We start from the raw sequence: 26,818 nt of genomic DNA on the forward strand, positions 1-26,818 counted from the left end.
TTATTTTTTATTTTATTATTATTATTATTATTATTATTATTATTAGTATTGCTATTATTATTATTATTATTATTATTATTATTATTATTATTATTAATTCAATCTCTGGTGTAATAACCTTATTTATTGATTGATTGAATTTTTATTTTTTATTTTATTATTATTATTATTATTATTAGTAGTAGTAGTAGTCTGTAGTATTGTTATTATTATTATTATTATTATTATTATTAATTAATTAAATCTCTGGTGTAATAACCTTATTTATCGATTGATTGAATTTTTATTTTATTATTTTTATTACTATTATTATTATTATGATTATTATTATTATTAGTCAATAATATGTAATAAAATATTTCACAGAGGGTCCGTCACTGAAAAAAGGTTGAGGACCACCACTATTCGCACTATTACTCCAGTCCATTTTGAAACATCATTCCGACTGACTCATGAAGAGCTGCATCCCAATACTCTTGCCCGTCGACCGTACCAAAGCCGATAATACTTCCACAGTCTCCCGAGTGACTCCGAGGCCTCCAGGTGGCCTCTCCGCCGTGGCCAATCATTGAAGTGGCAGCCCGTTCCTGCCGCCGGTCACGCCGGAGGTTCAACACGGCGAGCCTTGAGCTCCATTCGTTCCGCGGGAGCCACAGGTGGCACGGCGTTACCCTCGGGAGGGCGAATCATGAATCAAAGCTCGCACATTTGCGCCTCGAAATACACTCAGTGGATTTTTGAAACTTGCCTGAGGTGTATTAGACCTTTTTGTCAAACTCTCACATATGGCACAGCAACGTTTCCATCAATCAGAACAGGAAATGGATGCTTGACTTATTGAGCCATTTTCAACAGTAAGAATATATTTCATCTATTATTAATATGATAACCTCGTTATTTTTCATGAACAATTAATACCTTAAAAAAAAATGCTCAATATGCTGTCAACTGAAGATGACATCACCTGTGCTGAGGATGTAACTAACGACCAATCATGGCTCACCTGTTTTCTGGGTTTGGCCAATAAACTGAGCCATGATAGGTCACGACCTACTTCCTCAGCACAGGTGATGTCATCTTAAGTCGACAGCAAGTGGAAAAATGTGTTTTAAAGGTATTAATTGTGCATGCAAAATAAGAAAGTTATTAAATTAATTCTGGACAAAATATTACATTTATACTGCTAGAAATAGCTCAAAATTTCAAGAAGCTAATGCTCCATTTTAATATTAACTCTTTGACCACCAAAAACGTTTAATAACGATTAGTAAAATCATGACGTATGCCGCCAAAGACGTTAAATGACGTCAACTATGTTTTTTTCGTTTTTTTTATTTTATTTATTTTTTTTATCAATGGGAAATGCAACGTCTAAGTGCAGCGCTGCTGGTCAATGGAGTTGTGGAATCAAAAAGACCCACTAATTATGGCCAGCAGATGGCAGCATTGTGGCGCAATCTGATGAAATCTTATGAAATAGAACGTTTTTAAGGATGATGTGAATGATCAAACTCTTTGTCACATTAAACCTAATTCACAGAGCGCCACTAAACAAAGTCAAGAGTGTCAAAGTCAATGTTGTGGAGAAAATGTATCTTTTCACAAAAAGCTTGCTTTCTCCTTATCTTTTCAATTTTCGCTCAATGTCATTCAAATGAGCTGTTTTCAAATGGTGATTACTAAAAAAACGGAATAAGGTAGAAATAACTTTTTCTCTAATGAAAGAATGGAATGCGAACTTTCATTTGGTACCCACATTGTAATTGTAATATGGCTTCATAATAAAAGAAAAGTTGACAGGTGATTGCATGAAGTCTTAATACGATTAGATTGATAGCCCCTAAGCGCCCTCCCAGCGCATTTTTATCCTCGCGACGCCGTTTCCATGGCGATATAAGCCCATGCCCGACATGAACGTTTGACCGCGGTGAACATTTCGCATGTCATTACAGAGACAAACGTCGGCAGGAAGTCACCTTTTGACAAGGGCTGACTTGAAAAGTGAGCGCACAGATTCACCCATAGCGACTGTTGCTATGCGCAGTTACAGTCACTGTATGTATGACACATCTATTAAGTCTTATTTTCATAATTCAACACAAAAGTTCAATCAAACAGGGGAGTCGAGTTGGTAACCACGGCGACCTGTGCCGACATCCTTCATGAGCAATCCGGTTTCCAGGGGCCTTCGTCGGGCATTTCTCATTCGGGAGAAAAAGCCTTTTGAAGAACAAATATGTCCCATGTGCAGTTTTTACAAACATACTGTTATATGGCTTCAGAGCACGGTTATTATAGTTTTGGAATTTTCATTTTAGTTTTAGTTTTTATTTGGTTTTGAGTTCCGTTTTTTAAATGTAGTTAGTTTTAACTAGTTTTCAGTGTGGTTCTGTTAGTTTTTATTAGTTTTAGTTACTTAATAAATGCTTTTAGTTTAGTTTTAGTTAGTTTCAGTATTAGTTTTAGTTTTTTTTAAGTGTATTGTGCACAATATTTAAAAAACACCATATAAGGTGCTTTTCTATTGGCTGCTGCTAGATGATGTCACTTTTGTGTGACGCACTTTCTTTTTTTTCCTTATTCCGGTTAATATCAAAATAAAGGTTCTTATAATCACGTTTAAAATTATCCCCAAAGGCTCATGCATTAAATTAACTCATTTGCTCCCAAAGACGTATTTATACGTTTTTTTGTTTTATGCTAGAGCATACAGACGGCTTTGATGCAGCCTCTGAACTGAAGAGAACGCTTGAATCTAAGGTAGTTATTACAAAAACGGCCAGCAGGTGGCAGCAGAGTATAAGAGATCAACCGGGGCCATGTTGCAAAAAACTTTTCCCCACTGTTTTAAACAGATTTGTGAATAATGATTAAACTTAGCTATATTCCAATACTAATTGCTGCAAAAAGGGAACATAAAAATATACTTTTTTTTTCCCTTCTTTTGGTAGGTTCCATGTTTTTATAACAAATAGAACACAATATTCTGTGGGCCTTGCAAAATCAGTCAAAATGTAGTAAAACAGCTGGGAGTGAATGAGTTAATTGCATTTGCTCCCAACTATAATATATGACTTTTTAATCAGAACCAAATAGGACAAAAAGCTTTTTAAAAAAAATCAATTCACTCTTTTCCAACAATCATTTGATTTTTCCATCTCGTACCTTTGACCCCTTTTGCTTGAAATTCATATCAATCATCCATTTACTTGTGAGTATGTGTGTGTTGGTGTATGTTAATCACACGCGCTTTTACCGCATCTAGAAGGTTCTCAGCGTGGCTGATGGCTTTCTAATCACATTGACCGAGGAAGAGGAGCAAGAGGGCCGTGACCGGCGGCGAGCATCTATCATCTCACACGTCAAAACGGCCGTCTGAGGAGGGAGGAGGAGGAATTGAATTGTGATTGACATCCGCCGGTGCTTCCCTTTAACACATTCACTGCCAGCCCAGCAAAAATGCATTATTTGACGTCTTTTTCCGTCAATGGCAGTCAATGAGTTAAGATGAGATGTAACCAAAATTGACGGATTTTTAAGCAAAATTTGCCTTAAAAAAAGAAAAAAGGAAAAAAGGATGCTGCAATATAATCACAAAATATATTGGCACATTGTGTTTAACACATTCACTGCCAGTCCAGCAAAAATGCATTATTTGACATCTTTTTCCGTCAATGGCAGTCAATGAGTTAATAACGATGAAAGAGTGAGGTATGAGTGCCCACTTGCATCATGCATAATTCAGCACGCAAGGCCCGCTTTACATTCCCGTCATGTCGGAGTCCCTGCTTGTCTTTCGTGGCCTTTGAGCATCAAGTGGCTTGCCAGAAACAAACGTGCAACCTGAAGAAGTCAAAGGTTCTGTGGTCAAGATCTTAGTAGCATGATTTTGTCAAAAATACACCAGGGATCATTAATGCTAAATGGTACGTACTGCCCTCCAAATGACGTCAAACCACATTCTGCACTTGTTTCAACAGCATGGCTTTGTAGTACACTGGTCTGCCAGCAGTCCAGACCCGTCTCCCATATAAAATGTGTGGTGCATTACGAATTGTAAAACAGAGACCCCTGACTGTTGAGTGAAGTTGTTCATTTAGCAAATTTGCCACTTTATACACTGGTAACTATGGTATTGTTAATCTCTGCTAAAGCAATTAATATCTCCTTGTTTGAAAACCCGACCGAAAAGTATATTTTAAGGAGTTCTTCCACCGTAGAGATTTAGCAAACTATGACTTGTGTAGCCTGACATATGCGTTTTCTTTCTGCCGGTACCACATTTGACACAAACAGCCGCGCGACGAGAAAAAAAGTGGCAAATTTGTCACTTTTTTTCTCATCATATTGTCCCCGGCCTCTAAAAAAACCAAAGTATGTCACAGACATGTGGCTTACAGAGTATTTTATTTTGAAATTGTCGTTTAGAGGTCTTGTCTTGAAAGACGCCACCGGAAGTTGAGCGTAACAGCTGCTGGTACTTGACACGTCGAAAGGTGGAGGAGGAGGCAAGTTCCGTCCGCAGCACCGTGTTGTTGCGGCGCTGCGTGGCACTGCTTGCCTGGTACTGACGACCCCCCCACCGCCACCAGCAGCAGCCCCTTCGGCGCACATGGCCAGAACCCTGGCTCCCTCCGCGGGGCTGAGCTAGCTGCTACGAGCCGGCCGGAGAGGCGAGCTCGACCACCGACAAGCCCCCCCGCTCACCCTCCCCTCTTCAACCGACCTCCCATGGGTGTCGCTGCCGGGAGCGTACTTACTTGTCGTCCGTCCGGTGCGGCAAACCACCGCAGAGTCGCTCGGCTCGGGCCGCCGGAGAGCTCGTGTGTCGGCCGGGGAGCGGGACGAGAGGACGCGGGCGCCGATGTGATGCCAGAGTCCCGCAGCAAAATAAAGGTCCGAGTGTAGGAAAAGCCTCCAGGTAAGCAAAACATTTATGTATTTTTTTTTAACACTCCAAACTTCCTGTCTCTAATGTGTACATTTTGTAAATTTACAACTGAATACAATACAATAGAATAGAATATGACTTGCTTTTATGCCTGTTAAAGACAGAAAACTACCCCCCACCAATAATGTTTTTTAATGAGGACGCATCCCCCTTGTAGATAATAACAAGCACATTTTTATTTGGTCTGCACAAGGCAACATGTGTTCTTTTATGTTGGGTACCTCTGCAATGCATTGTTGTTTTATACACGCACACACTCACTCACCCACACGCATCCTTTTGAAATGAAACCGTTTTCTACTGTGACTGACAGTGTGGTCTACTCTTGTCTCTTATGATCTTATAGAATCTAAAAGGGCAGCATGGGGAACTAGTGGTTAGCACATCTGCATCACAGTTCCGCTGTCCTAGGATAGAATCTCGGCTTCAGCGTTCTTGTTCTGCATTGTGTGGGTTCTCCTCCATCCACATTGCGAAAACAAGCATTTTAGCTTCAATGAAGACTCGAAATCATCCAAAGTCACCCCCTAATGAGAATATGCGCTATAAAAAACGGATGTATGGAATATAAAAGGGCAGCGTGGTGAGCAAATGTTTGGTCCTGGGTTCAAATCTCTGCTCTGGCCTTATTATATAGAGTTTTCCTGCTCTCCCCATAATGGTAGAAAGTGTAAGCCAAGAAGCTGTTGTTACTTGTTGAGTGGCTGGAGGCCAACAAGCTATTATGTGACATCTGCTCCATCCTTGCAGACGTGTGCTTTAATAGCATGTTGCAACAAAGGCCTGCTAATCATCCTAATGAATGCCCGCCGCATCCCGGACGCTCATTTTCTTAACTTAACGAGATTTCGCCCGCCAACGCGTAGGTTTTTACGACAAGAATGTATTTTTTGCGAGCCCCCGCGGCGGCGTTAAAGCCGCCGTCAGAAAAAGTAGGTCTGCGCCGCCAAAGGTGATTCTCGGCTGTCAGCGTGGGAGATAAAAAGACAGTCGGGCCTCAAAGGGTCCTCTGATCACATCATGTGTTGGTTTTACTTATCTTCTTTTTCCTTGTCATGTGTATATGTGCTTTTCCATTGTGCAGCTTCTCCTCTGGCTAAAGTTTTTATCTGTTGGTCAAACGCAGGGTGACGACAAAAAAGCCTCGTTTTCCACTGGACGTGCCAACGCTGTCATACACAAGGTTAAAAAAAAAGCAAACTAATCTAGTTTTAGGTTAAAGTTTGAAAAAATACTTACAAAGTAGGGCTAGGTGATATACCGTAGCTTTTTTTGTTGTTGCAAAAATTTGATTTTAGATTTTAAATGATTTCCCCCACTTGGCTTAAAGAAAACACCAAAGACGGTGACATTATTCAAAACAATTTTGCTTAATACACAGACAGGAGTTATGCAGTTCATTAATTTATCTATCCAAGTGACTCATGGTCCAAAAACCTTTGAAAAAGAGTTTGAGAAGCTGATGTTATGCAGGAAGTATTAAATGCTTTTAAAGGTCTCGGCTTGGGGTCTTGAACAAACAACTATCGCCACCTAATGGGCTGGAATGCACATTACAGTGCTTTCAGTCTTTTTTTTTTTTTTTTTTTTTTTGCTTTTTTTTTTTTTTTTCAGACCTGTATGAATCACTTGGTCTAGGGCTGTTGTCATGCAAAAGTACAGTTTATTTATTTAGTTATTTATTAAATATTTTTTATTTTTTATTATGATTTTATTTTTTATTATTATTGTTTATTTTATATATATATATATATATATATATATATATATATATATATATATATATATATATATATATATATATATATATATATATTCATCTTGGCGATACAGCCGAACATTGTGTGAACGTTTTGTGCGGTTTGTTAAGGCCATGCACAGTTTGCATCTCATGTCACAGCTTTCATACAAAACCAAAGCCCCTCTTTTGTTTTGCAAGCTTGCATAGTCTTCATTTAATAGCCTCAAAATGGCGACAAAAGCAACACGTACATCCAGAAGTCACACGCAATGAAACAGGATGTGGTAACTCAATATTCAGCGCGTATGCTGTCGTATCGTCGTCGCTATCCAGCAGATATTTCCTCTTTTATGACAATTTATTGAAGCCATTCCCCTCAAAGTGCATTTTCTCTTCCCTAATTTACTGTCCATTTATAAGTGACACCTGCTGCTTTATAGCGTTAGCTTCCGTCAACATCACTCTGCAAGCGCTGGATAAACCTTTGGGCTCAAGGTCCACATTTATTTTTAAAAACTGGTAGATGACACATGCACCATTTGAATATGAGAAAAAAAGCAAACTATATCAGCAATATGTAAAATAGTATCAATACAATTGTATTATGGTTACGTGTTTGTTTACATTGGTTTAGATAATGAAAACATCTCAAAGGCCTTCACAAGGACTCAACAGTTTTTTTTTTTGTTTTTTTTTTGGCACACTAAATATTTTCCAAATGCTTCCATGAGTTGTATAATGTTTGGGAAAAAAAACAAAAAAACAAAGTGACGAAATTAGACATTTCTGCACTCCCATTTTTTTTTTTTTACCTTTGCATCACTTCTACATTTATTATTATTATTATTATTATTATTATTATTATTATACATTTTTAGAGTATTTTTTTTTGTTTTAAACTTTAATGGATCAATTTTACCCACAAGGCAACGAGAGAATAATTAATTAATGCAACAAATGTAAATATTATTTCATGAGTCTTGATGACAGAACCCAACCAACATCCATATAAGCAGCATGGCTCTAGTTTTTTTTTTTTTTTTTGCCTCTTCAGAAGACAAATGTAACAAAAGAAAACCCCTGAAACATTTTTGGATTTCCGCGAGAGCGCGCCAATGCAATCAGGAGTGGATGAGGCGGAGTGGGTACTCAAGAGAAATCCAATTAGTGCCTCATCGGCGGTTAACGCGCAGCAACGTACCGGCGGATTAATAATAACCACGCTGCAAAAAGTTTGAACCACTTCCAAGTTTGTATGACGTATCATTAAAAAAAAAAAAAAGAACTGTTTCGGGTTGTTGCTCACTTTTATCAGAAACGTGATTGCTTCCTGTTGTGGACTTAAAAGTCTTTTTAGTGTGTACACCACACCTGCACCAACTCATGAGATCCAATACAAGATTTATCACTCAGTTTAGCTAAACAGAAATTTGAAACAGCTCTCAGTATGTGTAACAGTTCTACCCCCCGCTTCCCAAAGAGGCCTTAAAGAAGAAAAGTGATGTGAGGAAGGTGCTTTTTTAAAAAAAAAAAAAAAAGATTTTTTTTTTTCAGTTTTTAAACTACGTTTCACATCCATGTTGTCTGTTTCTCATCAGAAGATCTATTTTAAGCGCAGCCTGCTGGATCACAGCGCGCCGCTGTTTCCGCCTTCTTCAAAACCAGCGCGTACAAAGAGACGAGACGTCTTGATGCCGAGGCCTACTTAAGGTTTTCGGAACGGTAAACTGTAAGCTCCTCACTCTATCGCAAATTTTACAGTTACGTGAATGGATTTTTTCAGGTATGATTATTGCTAATCACAAAATGAATTTGTTTCCTAGGCCTTCAGTGAGGATTTAATATGATTATTCACATTTATGATATGAAGTAAATTGAAGAAAATGTGAGTTACTTCCTTTAATTTCATGTGCAGTCAATTTAAAAGTTTTAGCGAAATATAGATGATTTAAAAAAATCATTAAATTATGTTACTTTACAACAGTATTAAAAAGAGTTTTTCTGTAAGGGAATTAAATACTGTCATGCACAATTTTCTGGGAAAAATTATTGTTCAAATGCTCTCTACATTATTAAATGACGCACCAAAAGATGCATTCAGGGCTTGCGCGGTGAAATGAATTAGTGACCTACATAAGCCAGAGGAAGATACTTCTTGGAATGAAATATGGAAAAATGCAAAGCAGCTCTTCTTTTGTACAAAAACTAAACTTAGGCAATGTAAGATACTTAGAAATATATTACACACTATCACAGCTCCATAAAATATGCCTGTAGGAGGATATTAAATGTATTAGTGCAGTGTTGTGAAGGAACTCCGTTTGTTTTTGGACTGTAATTAAATCAAAGATATCTGGTGGGGCATTCTGCTTACACCGCAAACATGTATATTGAAAAATCTGCATACTGAATTTCACTGTATCGGCAAAGAATATAAGCATTTTTCTCTCCCTATGTATGAATACAACAATGTAATATTGTATAACTGTATTGCTGATAATAATGTAATGAATGATCACTATAAGCAATGGAAATGATTACGCTGAAACAGTTCTAAACTGGGAAAAAAACAAATGCTTTAGCTTTAGTTTTGTCTTACCGATTCAAGGTCTTATCATCATTGCTCTCTCTCTTTTTTTTTTTTTTTTACGTCTATGTATGTGCGCGTAAGCGAGTGCGTGCAAATACGTGTAAATTTATCCTCATTAATTCACCTAAAACATAATAATTATCCCGTTACCCTTCACCTTAACCGGATACTTCAGAGTCTCGCCAGAGTCGTGAGGTTCAGACGGTCATGGAAACCAGAGAAAAAGTCAGAAAAGATAAAAAGAAAAGAAAGATAAATCAAAGTCAAATCCAGCACCGACCAAACACTTCCTGCCTTCCACATTAGTGATAGACCGATATGGTTTTTTCAAGGCCGATACCGATACAGATTATTTGTAGTCAAGTTGGCCGATAACCGATATTTCAAGCCGATATTCATTTGCAGTAAAATGGGGAGGGGGGGGAATTCTTTCAAACTATATATAATTTCTCACTGAGTAACAAATTCATGTGAATGTAGCTCATTTGGGGTTTTTGTTAGGGTTCGTAAAAACGTTTCAAAAAGATTTTTGCGGTGAAAAATTGTGTGAATATGTTCCAAATGTGTTTACGACAAATAAAAACTGACTGCGAACATCTTACAAATCCTGATGAAAACCCCAAATTCGCTACGTTCGCAAGTATCCCCTGCTCAGTGAGCTTTATCGGCCTTCAGATTCAAAACATGGCCGATGCCGATATTTGTCAAAATGCCAAATATCGGCGCCGATAATCGGCCCCGGCCGATTATCGGTCTATCCCTATTCCACATGGTTGCAAAATCAGACGTCAACCCCAGAAACCTCTAAATTCCAACAAATTAAAGAGATCTCAAGAGACCAGAGGAAAAACTAAAGAGAGGAAGGAGGGAAGGATCGATGAGGCAGAGTGAGATCCACAGAAACCAGCACATCCAGTCCATCAAAGTGAAATCCAGCACCAACCAAACACCTCCTGCCATCCGCATGGTTACAAAACCCGAGTCTTTAATTTTCTTAGTTTTATTTTTTCCTTCTCTGGACAGCTGCAAAACTGATTTTTGTCTTAATTCTATAGCTGATAGAATGAGCACTTAAACTATACTAAAAACAAAACAATAAATTGTGGGGAAAAAATGATGACTAAAGCCACTGAGGGGGGAACGTTTGGGAGTGTTTACGAAGGTAACGAATGTTGATTTCTCGTCAGGGTTTCTTGTCGCAAGAAAAACATAACAAACAAGCCTGGTTGATTATTAGCTTGAAATATAAGTATTTGGCGGAAGGTTGAATGGGTCTGAATGAATCGCGCCCTCTGTTGGTGTTTTGCAAGTCGGAATGCGGAATTACAGCGGAATGCAATTTGCTCCAGTCCGGAGCACAGCTGCTGGTTTAAGTAACACAAGTCAGCCTGCTAATTTTGACCTCCACCGACGTTATTACTACACGTCTCACTGCGTTTTACATACCGGACCCCTTCCCGACCCACCTCACCCCCCTCTCATACATTGTAGCCTTAATGAAATCACGTTAATCCCTTTTTCTCCCGAGCGTTTCTCCCTCTTTTAGGCTGCGTCCAATCACGGTGGGGGCGTCGTCCGCGGGGACCCGCTTAGCCTGTTAGGCAGCTGCTGGACTCGGGCCCAGCTGCTGCGTCGGTCTTGGAGGAAAACCTCCTGGCTGGAATTATGGCAATGATGTCAACAGCTTTGTATTGTTGAGCCACCGGTGACCTTTGTAGCACACAACAAACACACACCATTTAACAGCTGTCACTATTAGCGGATTGCTGTTAAGCATACAGCCGCTAAAACAAACAGGAAAAATAAGGGCAGTGGGTGAGAAATGGCCCGCGGGCCAGACTTTGGACACCGCTCGCGTTAGTTCCTCCTTGAAGTTCCCATGTGTTGCCGCGGCGACACGACTTGACCCACCTACGCGCACACTGCCGCTCTGTGGCACCTCAATGGACGCTCTGTTCCCCGTCCTCCTCCGTACATGTGCGCAGCGGGAGACCTCAGCCCGGCAGTGTGCCGCGGCATTCGCAGGTTCACTCGACTGCAATTTGCCAAGCGTGTTCCAGCGCGTGGACAAGCAACGTCGTTGTTGCGAACACAGCTGTTTCCTTCAGCTTTGTGTGCTGAGGAGGGCGTGGTGGGCGGCGGGACTAAATAGAATGATTCCACGTGTGGGCCACCACGGTCGTCACTGATAATGTTCGGGATTTTTAAAGGAAGTCCTGTGTTTAGCTTGACCTTGTTACTCTGCATGTAGTGAGATAACGTGATAGCGACTTAGAGCTCAACTGCTGTTTTTGTTTTTTTTTAACTCTCTCAAATGAAAACTTTGTTGTAACATCAAGTGGAACATGTGTTGCTCATTTTGTTTGGTTAGTTAGCATGATTACAGTTTAGCATTAGCCTTGTAACATCGAGCAGAGCAGGTCATGTATTTCTCATTTTATTTGGTTAGCTAGCTAACATGATTACAGTTTAGCATTAGCCTTGTAACATCGAGCAGAGCAGGTCATGTATTTCTCATTTTATTTGGGTAGCTAGCTAACATGATTACAGTTTAGCATTAGCCTTGTAACATCGAGCAGAGCAGGTCATGTATTTCTCATTTTATTTGGGTAGCTAGCTAACATGATTACAGTTTAGCATTAGCCTTGTAACATCGAGCAGAGCAGGTCATGTATTTCTCATTTTATTTGGGTAGCTAGCTAACATGATTACAGTTTAGCATTAGCCTTGTAACATCGAGCAGAGCAGGTCATGTATTTCTCATTTTATTTGGGTAGCTAGCTAACATGATTACAGTTTAGCATTAGCCTTGTAACATCGAGCAGAGCAGGTCATGTATTTCTCATTTTATTTGGTTAGCTAGCTAACATGATTACAGTTTAGCATTAGCCTTGTAACATCGAGCAGAGCAGGTCATGTATTTCTCATTTTATTTGGGTAGCTAGCTAACATGATTACAGTTTAGCGTTAGCCTTGTAACATCGAGCAGAGCAGGTCATGCATTTCTCATTTTATTGGGTTAGCTAGCTAGCATGATTACAGTTTAGCATTAGCTTTGTTGTAACATCAGGCAGAGCATGTTATGTGTTGCTCATTTTATTTGGTTAGTTAGCATGATGACAGTTTAGCATTAGCCCCGGTTGGAGCTAGGGCAGTGCCCCGTGCCCCACCTCAGACTTTGATTACCAATTTTATGACTTGCTACCTGAAACTTAAAAACCGACATGGTATTCATTAGATTTGATTAGACTGATTAGATCATCCATTGGTAGTGTAGTGGTTCATGTGATCTGATTCCACACACAGGACCATGTGAAGCTACGTGGCACAGTGCGTCTGCGTGCCAGGGCGGTTTCCCGTTTCCATGCCATGCGCACTACAAAAAAACCCCAAAAAGCAACAATCATGCGGATCAAAGACATATAAACAAATGTCAGCTGACTGACCGCAGCAGAACTGCAGCTGCCCGGGCCAGCTACTATGCGCCCTCCCATCTTCACCAACATCCACCAAAGAAACAATTTCTTTTCAGTAAATATTAAACAATCTGTTTACAAGCTGACCTACATCCTTCAACTTGTTTGAAAGCGCAGCGTATGTAAGAAAGTTCCTCTCTTTCAAGGTCCGTACCAGGTCTGAGGCATAAGTGAACAAAGCGGCTGCTTGGCCCCCCTGACATCAAATGAAATTCTGCTTATGGTCCCGTAAAGACTTGGGCTGGCGCTGGTCCCATACCACTTGAATACATTGTTGAAGCAGATTCTGGGCGAGTAAAATATGTGTTAAACATTTTTCGAGATTGCCTTTCACTGCTGGAGATTATAAAATAGTTGCACTTTTCGTACTTGGATCCTTTTCCCGTCTTTTTTTTTTTTTTTTTCCCAAGTTGCTATCATCCGTGAAAGTTGCTCAATGGTGGGGGACAGGGTTGAAGTCCACTTATGAATTTGCCAGCTTCCAACATGGTATCAACGGCAGAAGGCTGCCAGCTGTTGAACTTGTGAACCAAGTGTTAACTTTTAACATCTGAGACACTTGAAAGTAATTGACGTGATTGAGCCGATGTCGCCGTGCTAATTATCCGTTAATATAATAATACTTTCCCAAAGAGGCCTCTTGACTTACCTATCAATCCATTTTCTTAACGGCTTGCTCCTCACAAGGGTCGCGGGGGTGCTGGAGCCTATCTCAGCTGGCTCTGGGCAGTAGGCGGGGTACACCCTGGACAGGTTGCCAGCCAATCGCAGGGCACACAGAGACGGGCAACCATCCGCACTCACAAGCGCACCAAGGGAGTACCCGGCGAAGACCCACGCAGGCACGGGGAGAACATGCAATCTCCACCCAGGAAGGCCGGAGCCTGGACTCGACCTTGCGTCCTCCGTACTGGGAGGCGGACGTGCTCACCACTCAGCCCACCGCCCGACTTACCTATCAATTTGGTTAAATAGTCCAAATTCTTTCCCCTTTATTACTACCACGTTTTCCTCTGAACCTCCAGGAGGGGAAGCTCATGTTATGTAACAGTCTCCTGAGGCTGGAAAGATGGCGCTCGAGCCGTGCCTCAAGGTCAAGCTCGGCTGGTCTTGCAGTGGGTAACCTCTGGGGGGAGGTCCGTGCTCCCTAACAGCCCTAATGAGCGTCTAATTGATATCCAGCTGGAAAACGCCACGGCCGCTTAATGCTGCTTGCGAGGAACGCATATTCTATGCACTTTGAGTTGAGCCGGCATGACACGGGAGGACCTAGAGCATGCATTTTTAACACAGCACCCCGGAGGTAATGACTAACAATCACACTGGCGGCTGAGGGAACTTGTTTTTTTTTTTTTCTTCCCCCAAGACGACACTTTTGTGTTTATTTCTGTCTGCCCGGCTCTTATCTCCCAGACTACGAGAGACAGAAAAGTGTGCTAGCGTCGCGACGGCCGAGCAACATTCCCCGTGACGCCTTGCTCTTTATGAGTCGTAATGAAATGGGCTCAAAGGACGAGGCTAATCCGAAGCGGCGCACTTGAGCCGTATCTCATTTGCCACGGCAGAAACGCCGACGCGGCCCCGCGGGGACGACTCTCCGACGTTTAATCAACAGTGAACGAGATCAAGCGAGCGGTCAAATGTAGCAGTAGATGCAAAAGCAGCCTCAATGTCCCGATGGCCTTGGGAGTTTTTTCAGCTGCTGCTACCAATCAAGAGTTTAGGAAATCCAGTACGACTGTTCATCATATTCTGACTTGAAGGTGCAAGGGGTTGGACCGACTTAAAATGGGCTTACACCTAACGGTTTTCGCAGTCTCAGACTGAAAAGTGGAAGTATTGGAGTCGCAGCGTGCGCCAGTCATCTCAGCTGTTTAGTGCACAGGTCTCAAACTCAAGTCCTCGATGGCCGCAGTCCTGCATGTTTTGGAAGTTTTAGAGGCCTTTTCAAAATCCTATTAAAGTCTGTCGACATACAAGAAGCCTTAGTTGATTTGACATGTTGAATTGACCACAGACAATGACAGACCTTGAAGTTGATTAATTGCCCATAGTAGCGTTTGGCATTACCAACATGGAAACCTCGTGGAAAGCAGCAGATGAGGAGGCTGCTCAGTCCCCGCTCATTCCTTTGTCGTCCCGCACCCTTAGACACCTTCTTGTGAAAAGTCAGAGCTTGTAGAACTTGGTCAATAATCTACCTAACATAGTCAAGAGCACAGTTGCGAGTTGTAAAAATCCATTCCCTCCTTTCGTGATCGTTTTAAAACATAAAACTGAAGCGAGTAGCAACCGTGTTGCCCGGGTGAAGTTATGTGGGTTCCAGCTGTCTGTGGAGCTGTGAAGGTGTCTGAATGTGATTGGATGAACAAGTGTCTGAATGTGGGGGGTAGGGTGACTGCGTCCTTGGATTTTGAGGTGCATATGTCCGGAAGACTGAGCGTGGACTCCGGACCTTGAGGACCAGAATTGGTCAACCCTGGCCTAGAAGGTTGTTTGTGGCCACTTCCAGAGGTCGCACCTGAACAAACTCCATTTAGGGAATTCATCAGCTTGTCGCCAGATTCAAACCGGATATACAGACACTGACCGAAGTGCAGTGTCTAATTGTGAAAGATCGCTCCAACTACCAACCGAGATGTTACAACATCTGTGACACCTGTCCATCATAACATTTTGAAGTGAAGTTGCCATTATTCAGGGATGTTGACGATTTACAGAGGTTTCCATCTTGGCACCGTTTCTGTCTGGCAGCAGAGTTTGATGATTTGTCACCTCTGTGTCCAGTTGGCACAAAATCTGTCACGTATAGAAAATTACTAAAAAAAAATGTTGTTAGCAGACTAGCATTAGGTTGTGTTCAACCCTTGCTTCACTTCTATTGTGGTGGGGGCAGCTGCCAGGCCTCGTTGCCCCACGAGTCTTCCATGCAGCCTCTGCTGTATTTCTTTAACCTTAAACGTATCAGCTTTCTTCTAGTACTCATTTGCATAATCAAACCTTCACAAGGATGTTTGAGCAAACGAGGATGAAAATTTAACAAATATTTGCTCAAAGGGGACGGTATTTCATGAGAAGAAGGACTGCCAATCCCAAAATGGCTTCATTGAATTCTCCATTCAGGACCCGCAGGCAATTTATTTAGACGCCCATCAGCGGGTGCTGCTTAATTACTGGACTCAATGCGGAGTTCACCCAGAGAGCAACACGAACGTGCGCCCTCAAGGAAACACAATGATTGTGTTGCCGACTCCTTTTGTGCCGCATTGACGATCGACTTCCTCGCAGCACGCTTATGTACTAGTCAATTGGTGGAAGTGAACTGCTCTGGCGCCGCGTGCGAGTTTGTAAATTTCGCCCCTGCAAATTGTTCCTCCCTTAATCAAATAAGGTGGCGTAGAAGACGCGCAAAAATAATCGCCAACTGTCCAATCGGGAACCTGAATGAAATTATTGATTGGATTGGAGATAGCGCAGCTTCTTATCGCACGAGTCGCTTATCACATGATTGAAAAGCCGCGCTGAGATTTCGGTCTTTCACCCATTTAGCAGCTCACCATCCGATGACAATCTCATTGCTCGGACGGTTCTGCGGTTCTCGATGTGTTGTTTCAGTTCCAATCAGCTCCTTGATGTGGTTGACACATGAAGTGATTATTGTTCCACATGTAAGACCCTCTTAACGCTTGCGATCAGGATTTGTTTGCATCCACTCAGTGGCTCAATTCTCAGGTTTAAATGGAACCAGTGTTGGTCATTCTGAGCTATGAAATGAACATTTCAGGTATCACTGTTTATGAATTGACCTATTAGTGTTTTTCCTTGAGCATCTGTAAGCCATTAATTTTATGTTCGGATGGATGTTTTGGGATCATAGTTTGTGGTGTATTTATAGTTTAAAACGAATAATTTAGGCAATTATAAACATTTTTTGAGGGGGTGTTAATTACTCATGGTTGTTCACTGTTCCCGACAGGGCTCGGTCCCTATTTCTGTATGTAAACAAGAATTTTGCATAACAATGAACATAAGACAACAATCGCAGTAGATTTGTAATTGTGTCGGACTTTGGCAAGCCTCCTGATCTCGTCGCTGCATTTTGCAGTACATTCGGGAGAGCTCAACCGGCCCTGCGGGATAATTCGGCCATCTATCAAGAAAGTCCTTTGTCATCAACAAGTAGAAGTTTGCGTTTTTATCGTGTTTTTGATGGAGGCTGGTGAATACGCCGCATTTGATGTCTCTCAGCTTGCCGGCCGTAAAATTGGCTTAGAAATAAATCCAAGAGTCAAATCTTTAGTCTGTCCGGTGCTGCCTCAGTCATTCCGAGTATAAATGGGCTAAGGACATTGGCGTCAACGTACTTCTTAATTCAATGTCTCTGCTTTCTTACTATTTAGGGTCTTTCCAACTTGTGATGCAAAGTTTACAACAAAGCTATTGATGCTATGATGAGGACAGAGACAACATGCTAACAACTTTGTATTATTAGCTATCACAGATCCCTATTATTTCTGTAAAAATGATTATTGAATGTTGCTAACATTAGGACAACTTCTGTCATTTTTTTGCTAGTCTCTTCTTTTGGGAAAATAGTTTGCCATGGTCTGCCCTCGACAGAGGTTTGACACATTGACACGAAAGGTGGTAGATGTTAACTCATTCACTCCCAACCATTTTCACAGAAGCAATTCCCTTCGCTCCCGGCTGTTTTCCTGTATTTGGACTGATTTTGCAAGGCCCACAGAATATTGTGTTCTATTGCTATAAAAACATGAACCCTACCAAAAGAAAGATTAAAGTATCTTATTTCATCAGGAACAAAAAGTATATTTCTATCTGTTTCCGTTTTGCAACAATTGGCATTAGAATATAGCTAAGTTTCATCATTATTCACAAATCTATTGAGAATTTTGTGTAAATTAGCCTTTTTTCAACATGTTTCTTATACTCTGTTGCCACCTGCTGGCTGTTTATGTAATAACTACCATTCATTCATTCTTTTGCAGTTGAGAGGCTACATAAAAGCCTTCTGTATGCTCTCGCATAAAAAAAAAACACAAAACGTATATATATGTCTTTGGGAGACTTAAAACAGTTAAAATAGGACGTATTTTTACGTCTTTGGGAGCAAGTGAGTTAATAATCATGACAGGACGCACGGAATAAGTCATCCATTTTGGTTTGAAGCATCCATTTTGGGGCGAATTCCAGGGTTTGTACTTGAATTCATTTCTTCTAGAGAATTTGACCAAATGAGCCCCAAGGGAGGTTGTTGTATATCTATATGTATCCCTGCGTATTGAAAATGTTCTTCTCTGTTTCTGTGAATGTACCAAATGGCTGACGGACCGGTGGATTGTGTGGACCGGATTTGCCTGAAATACACTTGTGTGCCCTGACGAAATCCTACAAAAGCACTTCCAAGTGCCTTTTTGCATACCTGAAAGGGCAGAGCTAGAAAGCCACTTTGTATTCTTATTGGTGAACTTGTTCTTGTGCAAAAGCGCCACTAAGTTGTCATGTCAATTCACACGTGACCTGGACAAGCACACTCGGACCTTCCGCCCCGCGGTGTCCCGTCTTTCGCCGTGATTGACGGCAGCTGGCGGGAGCGCGTGCGGTTGCATAAGCGCGAGGTCTCCGCTGGCTCGCGTCGTCCTTGAATGGCGCGTGCGCTCGCCTTTGATGTGCTTACCTGGCGGGTCAGGAAACGCAGTTCATAACGTCCTCGTGCCTCGGCTCCCTCGAGTCATGTCATCATCTTGAAAAAATTGCTGCATCAGAGTCTGAAGAGAAGACCGAGCATCCGGTTTCGGTTCGTAATACTTCCTCTGAATTTGGAATATTGTGGCAGGATGATCAGGTCAGTTTCGAGAATTGGACTTTCAGGGTATGCATCACCAATTGACACACCCTTTTGGTACCCTATCTCAGTGCCCATCGCCCAATTGCTCAGGGGTGCCAAAAAGTGCGTTTAAACATTTTTCTAAACCATGTGAAAAATAATTTATCCCGCTTGCTTATTACGTTTACAGACTTTGCCGTGATTTGTCACGCTTTGACCAATCAGACGCTCCAGGCTGTAAAGCTTCATGAGGACGATGATGAGTGTTGTCAGGTTGGCGAAGGAGATCTGAAGGAAGTTGTTTGCTCCCCAGGGGAAGCGTATGTGTGTGTTTGTCAGTGGTGAAGAGGGTGCTGGGCAAGTGATTGTTCAATTGTGTTTCAGTAGTATGTGTTGTTGTTGTTGTTTTTGTAAGCTCGGTCGTCCTTTTAAGGTAGTAGTCAGACTATTTTGTCTTGCATTGTAACTTTATGAGATGAAATGCTGCATTTGTTGCACAAGACAGGATACAGACTGACTATTGTCTTTTTTTTTTTCCTTCCAAGAAATTTTAGCAAAGTCTAATCCTAAAAACGAGTCTGCCGGGCGTCTCGAAAGCTCGACACGGCACAGTCCCCGCTGCCGGGGAGTTTTATAATCGAAGTCGTACATGAAAGGAGTCTGAGAGACTTTTTATGTTCACCCGTCACATGAGTAAAGGAACTTTTTTTTTTTTTTCTCTCTCTCTCTCTGTCTGTCTCAGTTGAATGTCAAAAGCTTGATGCATGATGGGAAGAAGACCTCACTTGGTGTGTTCATATAAAAAAAAAACAACAACTCCAATTTGTGGTATTTGATATTTTGTTCAATGGCTTCGTTTTATATTTTCTTGTTTTATGTTGTGATGTTTCTTTTGTTTATGCTTAACTCATTTGCTCCCAATAACGTGTAAATATGTTTTTTTTTATGTTTTAAGTGTCCCAAAGACGTATTAATACGTTTTTTGTTGTTGTTTTTTTTTTAATTCTAGAGCATACAGAAGGCTTTGATGCAGCCTCTCAACTGCAAAGAACGGTTGCAGAAATGTTAGTTTTTACTCAAACGGCCAGCAGGTGGCAGCAGAGCAAAGGAACTCAACCAGGGCCAGCTAGAAAAAAAGCTAAATTTGTGATTTGTGAAAACTGATGAAACTTAGCTCTCTTCTAATGCTAATTGCTGCAAACGGAAACAGATAGAAACATACTTTTTTTTTTTTCCCTGATGAAAGAAGAGACTTTAATATTTCTTTTGATAGGTTCCATACGTTTATAGCAATTGAACGCAATATTCTGTGGGCCTTGCAAAATCAGTTAAAATTCAGTAAAACAGCCGGGAGCGAACGGGATTGCGAAATGTGAAAATGGCGGCGAGTGAATGAGTTAATTTACTTGCAAAAAGTCTTCCAGAAAAATTTAAGCAAAGCGTTGCATAATCGGACCCACACTGTAATATTTGTTTTCATAATCTCCCTAAAACACCGAAAGAGATGTCATTTTTTTCAATCGCGCTCTATTAAGTTTAATTACTCTCCACTGTAAACAGAAAACAGAGCCGTCCTGTTAGCATCTGAGAGAATTCTTTCAAGTATCTTCCTTTGGGAACATCCATGCGCACGTTTGTTTGAAAAAGCTCGGCGCCGGCCCTCGCCTGTTCGCCATTGGACAGATGGGCCCAGCAAAGTGTCGCATTCCTTTCCACCACAATTCCCCACATCAAAGGAGGACAAAAAGGTACAGCACGGAACAGGCGCAACATAATCCATTACCATGAAAGTCTTAGTGTTTCATCGATTTTACCGATTAAGTTATTGATGGTAGCCTGCAATGATGAAAACAGTGTGTGTGTTTTGTGATGGGCTAACGTGCTAATTAGCTCATCTGCGTCGTCAATCTGCAGAGGTCTAATGTGGAAAAGCGAGTCCTTTACGATGTATTTTCACTCCCACGCTGCCCTTTTTAATCCCCCATGTCACTGTCACTCATCGAGACCCCGGAGGTACTGCCGCCCTTGCACGGCACTCTCGTTGCACTCCACTCGTCGTTACGCAGCCATGCTACATCGTGGATTCATAAGAGGACAACACATTACAACTAAAAGCCCTATTTTCAGGTTATCAGTTTTCAAAGTAGGCTTTCAAGGCAAAAGTGGGGTTTCTAATAATAGTAAGGGTTTCAAAATAGGTCTTTAACTCATTTGCTCCCAATAACGTGTAAATACGTTTTTTTTTTTTTTTTTTTTTTTAAAGTTTCCCAAAGACGTATTTATACGTTTTTTTTGTTTGGTTTTTTTTTTGGGGGGGGGGGGGGGGGTTGTTTTTTTTGGGGGTTTTAATGCTAGAGCATACAGAAGCCTTTGATGCAGCCTCTCAATTGCAAAGAACGGTTGCAGAAATGGTAGTTATTACACAAACGGCCAGCAGGTGGCAGCAGAGCAAAGGAGATCAACTAGGGCCATGTAGAAAAAAAAGCTCAATTACTGAGAATTTTGAATAGATTTGTGAAAACATATCACATCACATCATGATGTGATATGTGAAAACTGATGAAACTTAGCTCTCTTCTAATGCTAATTGCTGCAAAAAGGAAACGGATAGAAACATACTTTTTTTTCCCCTGATGAAAGAAGAGACTTTAATCTTTCTTTTGATAGCTTCCATGCTTTTATAGCAATAGAACACAATATTCTGTGGGCCTTGCAAAATCAGTCAAAATCCAGTAAAACAGCCGGGAGCGAACGGGATTGCGAAATATGAAAATGGCGGCGAGTGAATGAGTTAAATCTGTATTAGTGTTACAAATAAGGATTTCAAGCCCAGATTAAGATTTAAAAGGTGTGCTTTAAGACTCCTTTATGGTTTTAGAGTAGGGTTGCAAGCCAGTGTTATAGTTTAAAAAAAAAAAGTGGGGTTTTAAATACAATGTTAGGGTTTTAAAAATAGCGTTTTGGCGCTAGATTAGGGCTTCCAACTGTGGGTTTCAAGCCTGGTTTAGGGTTCCAAAGTAGGTTTGAGTTTTAGTCCTTTCCTTTGACGTCCATGGTCAAAGTGATTTCAGCTCCATTTTGCGTATTTCGGACACCGAGAGAGGATGCTTGCAAATTGTACGCCTCCTTTCCGCTATCTTTTTAATTCTCACACTCATTCAGGGCCGTGGCTCCTTTATGAAACATCTTCATGCAAATGCGTGTCGCCGTCGATTACCTGCCATTGGCGTGGGTGACCTTCCCGCCCCATTTCACGAGGGCTCCCCCCTCCTCCCCCTCTTAAACGGCTGCCGTGTTTGTTCAGAGCAGCACGAGGGCGGCCGGCCTCCGCTAAATTCATATGCAAACGAGCGGACGTGGCCGACACCTCGGCGGCGAAAGGCAACGTTTTCAATTAGGTTTCCGTCCGTCAGCCGAGCGCCGCTTTTGTCGCGCTACCCTCGCCGCCCAGCAGGTGTAGCGGCGAGCGCGCGTCATGCCGGGCGGATTTACGAGCGGGATTAATCTTGTTTAATCTATCTGAACATGAATTCAATACCTAATTAAGACTTGATCTCGCGTTTGTTTTTATGAATCAGGTAGTCTTAATTAGTTTTAGAGCAGGTTTGTTAGTTTTAAGCAGCGGTGTCCAAACTTTTTCATTTGAGGGCCACATACAGAAAATCAGAAGGGCCACATAATGTTATGAAGAGAAATTGTGTTTCGTCCTAAAAATTGTACAAATAATTTATTTGTATATTTAGAAAAATGCTACAGTATATAAACCAATTTATTTGTAATATGGCAGTAAGGTTATTATAGTTTGGGAATTTTTCATTTCAGTTTTTATTTCGTTTTGAGATTTTTTTTTATTTAGTTAGTTTTAATTAGTTTTCAGGGTGGTTCTGTTAGTTTTTTATTAGTTTTAGTTCTTTAATAAATGCTTAGTTTTGGTTTGGTTAGTTTCAGTATTAGTTTTAGTTTTTAGTTTTTAGTTTTGTTGTTGTTGTTTTTTGTTTTTTTTTAATGTGTATTACTTAGGCACAATATTTAATAAACACCATGGGCACAACACCATTATTCCAGTTTATATCACATTTAAAATCATCCCTGAAGGCTCACGCATTAAATTATTTACCAAAGACTAAAACGAAAGACGTTTGCTATAATTAGTTTTATTTTTAGTTAGTTTTGTAAACTTAAAATGTAGTTTCAGTTAGTTTTGTTTTTATAAAAAGCATCTTTGTTTTTATTTTATTTCGTTAACGAAATTGTAGTTTTGAATTTGTTTTTTCCATTAGTTTTAGTTAACTAAAATAACATTTAATAGCACCTAGGATATATCTTCTATTAAAATAAAACAGTGTCTATTTCAACCCTTTTCTATTTATGGTAAACAGTATACAGTGCAGTTTATGGTGTAAAATAGTAAAAAAAAAAAAAAAGAAAAAAAAAAGTTTTTTTTCCGACTTGGAACGGATTAAAATTATTTACATTAATTATAATGGGAAACATTGTTTTGGATTTCGAACAAATCCCTTTTGGAACAGCCTTCTGGAACGGATTATGTTCGGAAACCGAGGTTTGAATGTATATTAGAGTTTTACAGCCAAGATTATGGTTTGAAATTACGGTTTTAAATCAACAATAGTGTTTCAATAAGGGGTTTACTTTGTGGTTAGAGGTTGAAGAAGGGGTTATTGTTTTATTGTTTGAGTAGTCGTTAGGGTTTCAAGCCAAAGGTTTGAGTTTGAAACCCGGATTTCAAATCTGGGTTAGGGTTTTTTTGAGTTCGCATTTTTTTAAATGTACCGCGCTGCGTGTGTGCGCGTGCGTGTCGAGCACACATCTGTCAGCACAGCGCACACACACCTCGGAAGAAACTGAACCCTTTGCCAAATGTGGTTTTCTGCGTGTTGGTCACAGATGGTCCTCTGACATTGATTCTCATGCGTCAGCAGCACACTTTTTATTTGGAAGCGTTGTCCTTTATCTGCACTTTTAGCAGTAATAAAATGTCCGTCAAACTGACACGTTCGCCACTGCTCGTAAAAAGACAAACAAAAGAGCTTTAAAAAAAACAAAACAAAACGCTGCGACTGCCTCACAGTATTTGGAGGCAAAAAGTCACGTTCAATAATTCAGCGGGATATTAAATTACACTGAACGTGTGTTATTACCAACGACTCTAATGTATGTGTGTTTATCGTGCAGCGTGTGACTTTTAATGTCTGTGCATGTTTGGAGGAAAATGAGTTGATGATTGAGAGTTTTATTTTCGGACTGTGTTGTTAGGTCATGTAAGTTGTTATTCATTTCAATTAGCTTTCAGCAAAATTGCAGCAGAGCAAATGCTCAGCTTGGCTAAGAAACAGACAACATTTTTGAAGCTTGCAAATCAGGGTTAGGGTTTTAAAATAGGTGGTCAAGCCTGCGTTTGAGTATTTTATAATTCGGTTTGAAGGATTTCAAACCTTGTTTATGTTTAGGTTTCTGTTATGTTTTAGTTTAGTTTCAGTATTAGTTTTTTTTTTTTTAAATGTGTATTACTTGTTCACAATATTTAAAAATCACCATGGGTGTGATGTCATCTGAAGGTGCTTTTCTATTGGCTGCTGCAAGATGACGTCACTTCTGTGTGACATACTTTCAAACGTCAAAATAAATCTACTAAAAATCACATTTGAAATCATCCCCAAAGGCTCATGCATTATTAAATTAATTACCAAAGACTAAAACGAAGGACGTTTGCTATAATTAGTTAGTTTTAGTTAGTTTTGTAAACATAAAATGTAGCTTGTTAGTTTTCGTTTTTATTTTATCTCGTTATTTTTTTTTTTTAATTTTAGTTTATTTCGTTAGTTTTCATGAACTAAAGTAACGTTTAATGGCACCTGTGTTTTTCGACACCCTCCCTTCTTACTTTGACCATCTCCAAACATTTTTGTTTTTATTCATTTATTTGAACTGAGGCAAATACAATTTTTAGCATATGTCGCGGAACACTGAAAAAGCATTTCAGATGCTTTGTCAGTGCAACATTTTGCCTGAAAATAAGATGACAAAAACAACAAAACGATGCGATTTGTTGGCATATTCGCTCTTTTATGACGTCTTGGCGAACTGTCCCGATTGCGTGTGCTTGTGTTCCTTTCACGTGACTTTTAATTTGCAGGCCATGGGGGTAACGGGAGATAAATCCAATGGGGGCGCCCTGCAAACGTGCCCTTTGCCATTAAAGAAGCTTTATTGATTGTAAATAAGCTTAGTAATTAATGGATGGGGCAGCCGGGAGGACCTTGGGGGGGCGGGCGGCCGTCTGCATGCACCTGCTGTAAGCTTGCATGTCTTTTGTTCTCGTCTGACATGCTTTGGCTCTGATGTACAACATAGTAATTATCGTATGACACTTGTTTCTTGACTAATCATTTGAAGCATGATTAGAAATTATGCACACAGTCAAAATAAGTTCATGACAGGATCAGTCATGTGTGCAGTGTATAGTACATGTCACATTATTAATACAATTACTCCTTGGCGGAGTTATTTAGTAGTAGCACAAATGAACAAAGCTGCTAGAAATAATCCACAGTGGAAATGAGTCCATGGCATGCTCGGTCACACACACTTTATGACATGCTATAATGTGATGTTATTCTTGATAAAGCTCCACCTTGCCCAATACAAATAGCACAATCCACAACGTAAAAATAAACCAATGATGTCTTATGTGTGCAATTTATGTTTCACATACTTAATGTGATTTTTATTCAGGATTTATTCTTATGTTGCGCAATAGAAATAAAAAGAATAAATTAAATAATCTACAGAATCAAAAAATAGTCCAAGGCATGCTCGGTGACACACGGGTGCACAATAGAAATAAACAGAATAACTAGAAATAATCCACAGAGAACATGAGAAGTAAACAAAAACTAGAAATCGTACACCGAATCAAAATAGTTGCATGACACGCCTGGTCAATAATTTTTTTTTCTTGATAACCACCAGTCTATATATTAGAAATAAATAGAACAACTTGAAATAATCCACAAAGTCAAAATAAATCCATGACACATACATTTGAATCCAAAGGCGTCGTACAATTGTTGTTATGCAATTCTTACTGGAAAGTTATTCTGAATAACCGCCACCTTTCACAATAGAAATAAACAGAACAAGTCAAAATAATCCACAGAGTCAAAAAAAATAGCTCATTGTATGCTCCATAATATTCATGCAGACACAATGTACGTGTAATGATTGTGATTGTTCCTCTTAAGCAGTTATTCATCATAACAGCCACCTTGCACAATAAAAATGACCAGAAATAATCCACAGAATCAAAATTAAAAAAAATCCTGCATAGGCCATTCAATTACAATAATGTAATTGTCCTAACATAGTAATTCATGATGCAATTTATCCCCTTGCCAGTTATTCTAGATAACCATCATCTTCTGCAATTAAAATGAACACAATGACTAGAAATAATCCACAAAATCAAAACAAATCACGTGCATTCACAATGTGCAATTAATCTGATCACTTCTCTTGCCAATTATTCGTGTTGATGACCATTTTACACAATAGGAATGAAAAAAGCAACTTGAAATAATCTACAATTAAGAAAAAAAAAAAAAGTCTATTGCGGCATGCTGCTGCCCAGCGCCACCGAGATGGTCCGCATCCGCTGACGCACTTCGCCCGCCCGAGCGTGCTGCTTCTTGGCTTTCCCTCACGTGGCCGGCACGCCGGGTCGGAGAGAGTGGGAATGAGCATTCGTCCTCCTCCTCTCTCGCATCTCCTTCTCACCGGAATACAAAGAAGCTCCCCAACGTTTGTAACCGTTAGCCGAGCAAATTCAAATGTCTGTTGACGTCGCTCCAGTGACTTTGCACGCATGGCCGCCTCCTCCGTCTTCTCGTCATCATGCATCGTTCACGTGCATTCCAAGCAACGCCGCTATTCTTCTGTTCGGATTACTGCCTTGTTGCGTATCGCAGCTTCCAGTCACCAGTGCCAATCTTCTTGGATGAAGTCGACGGTCTGATTTGGACCCGCGTTTGTGACCTGCCACAGCGAAATGAGTCACAGTCGACCCAAAGATCAAAAATTAGGGTTTGGCATCATCAAGAATGGATCACAGCTAAAATGTTAAGAATGCATAAAACACAAGTAAAAAAAAATATATAAGTATAATATAATATAAATATAAATATATAAAGTAAAC

At 40.4% G+C, this 26,818-nt stretch overlaps 1 protein-coding gene across 4 annotated transcripts in view; it reads left to right on the forward strand.

Moving 5' to 3' along the window:
• Positions 1–4,439: 4,439 nt before the first annotated feature.
• Positions 4,440–26,818, forward strand: part of tanc2b (tetratricopeptide repeat, ankyrin repeat and coiled-coil containing 2b) — a 90,013-nt gene continuing 67,634 nt past the window's right edge. For 3 of the 4 annotated variants that reach the window (XM_077501582.1, XM_077501581.1, XM_077501583.1), the window contains exon 1: positions 4,441–4,921. The gene's annotated coding sequence lies outside the window, so the exon portion shown is untranslated. Of the gene's footprint in view, positions 4,922–26,818 lie in introns of all 4 variants that reach the window. The other variant, XM_077501580.1, reaches the window with a different exon arrangement.

Source organism: Festucalex cinctus, chromosome 17, assembly GCF_051991245.1.
Source record: "Festucalex cinctus isolate MCC-2025b chromosome 17, RoL_Fcin_1.0, whole genome shotgun sequence".
Classification (NCBI taxonomy): domain Eukaryota; kingdom Metazoa; phylum Chordata; class Actinopteri; order Syngnathiformes; family Syngnathidae; genus Festucalex; species Festucalex cinctus.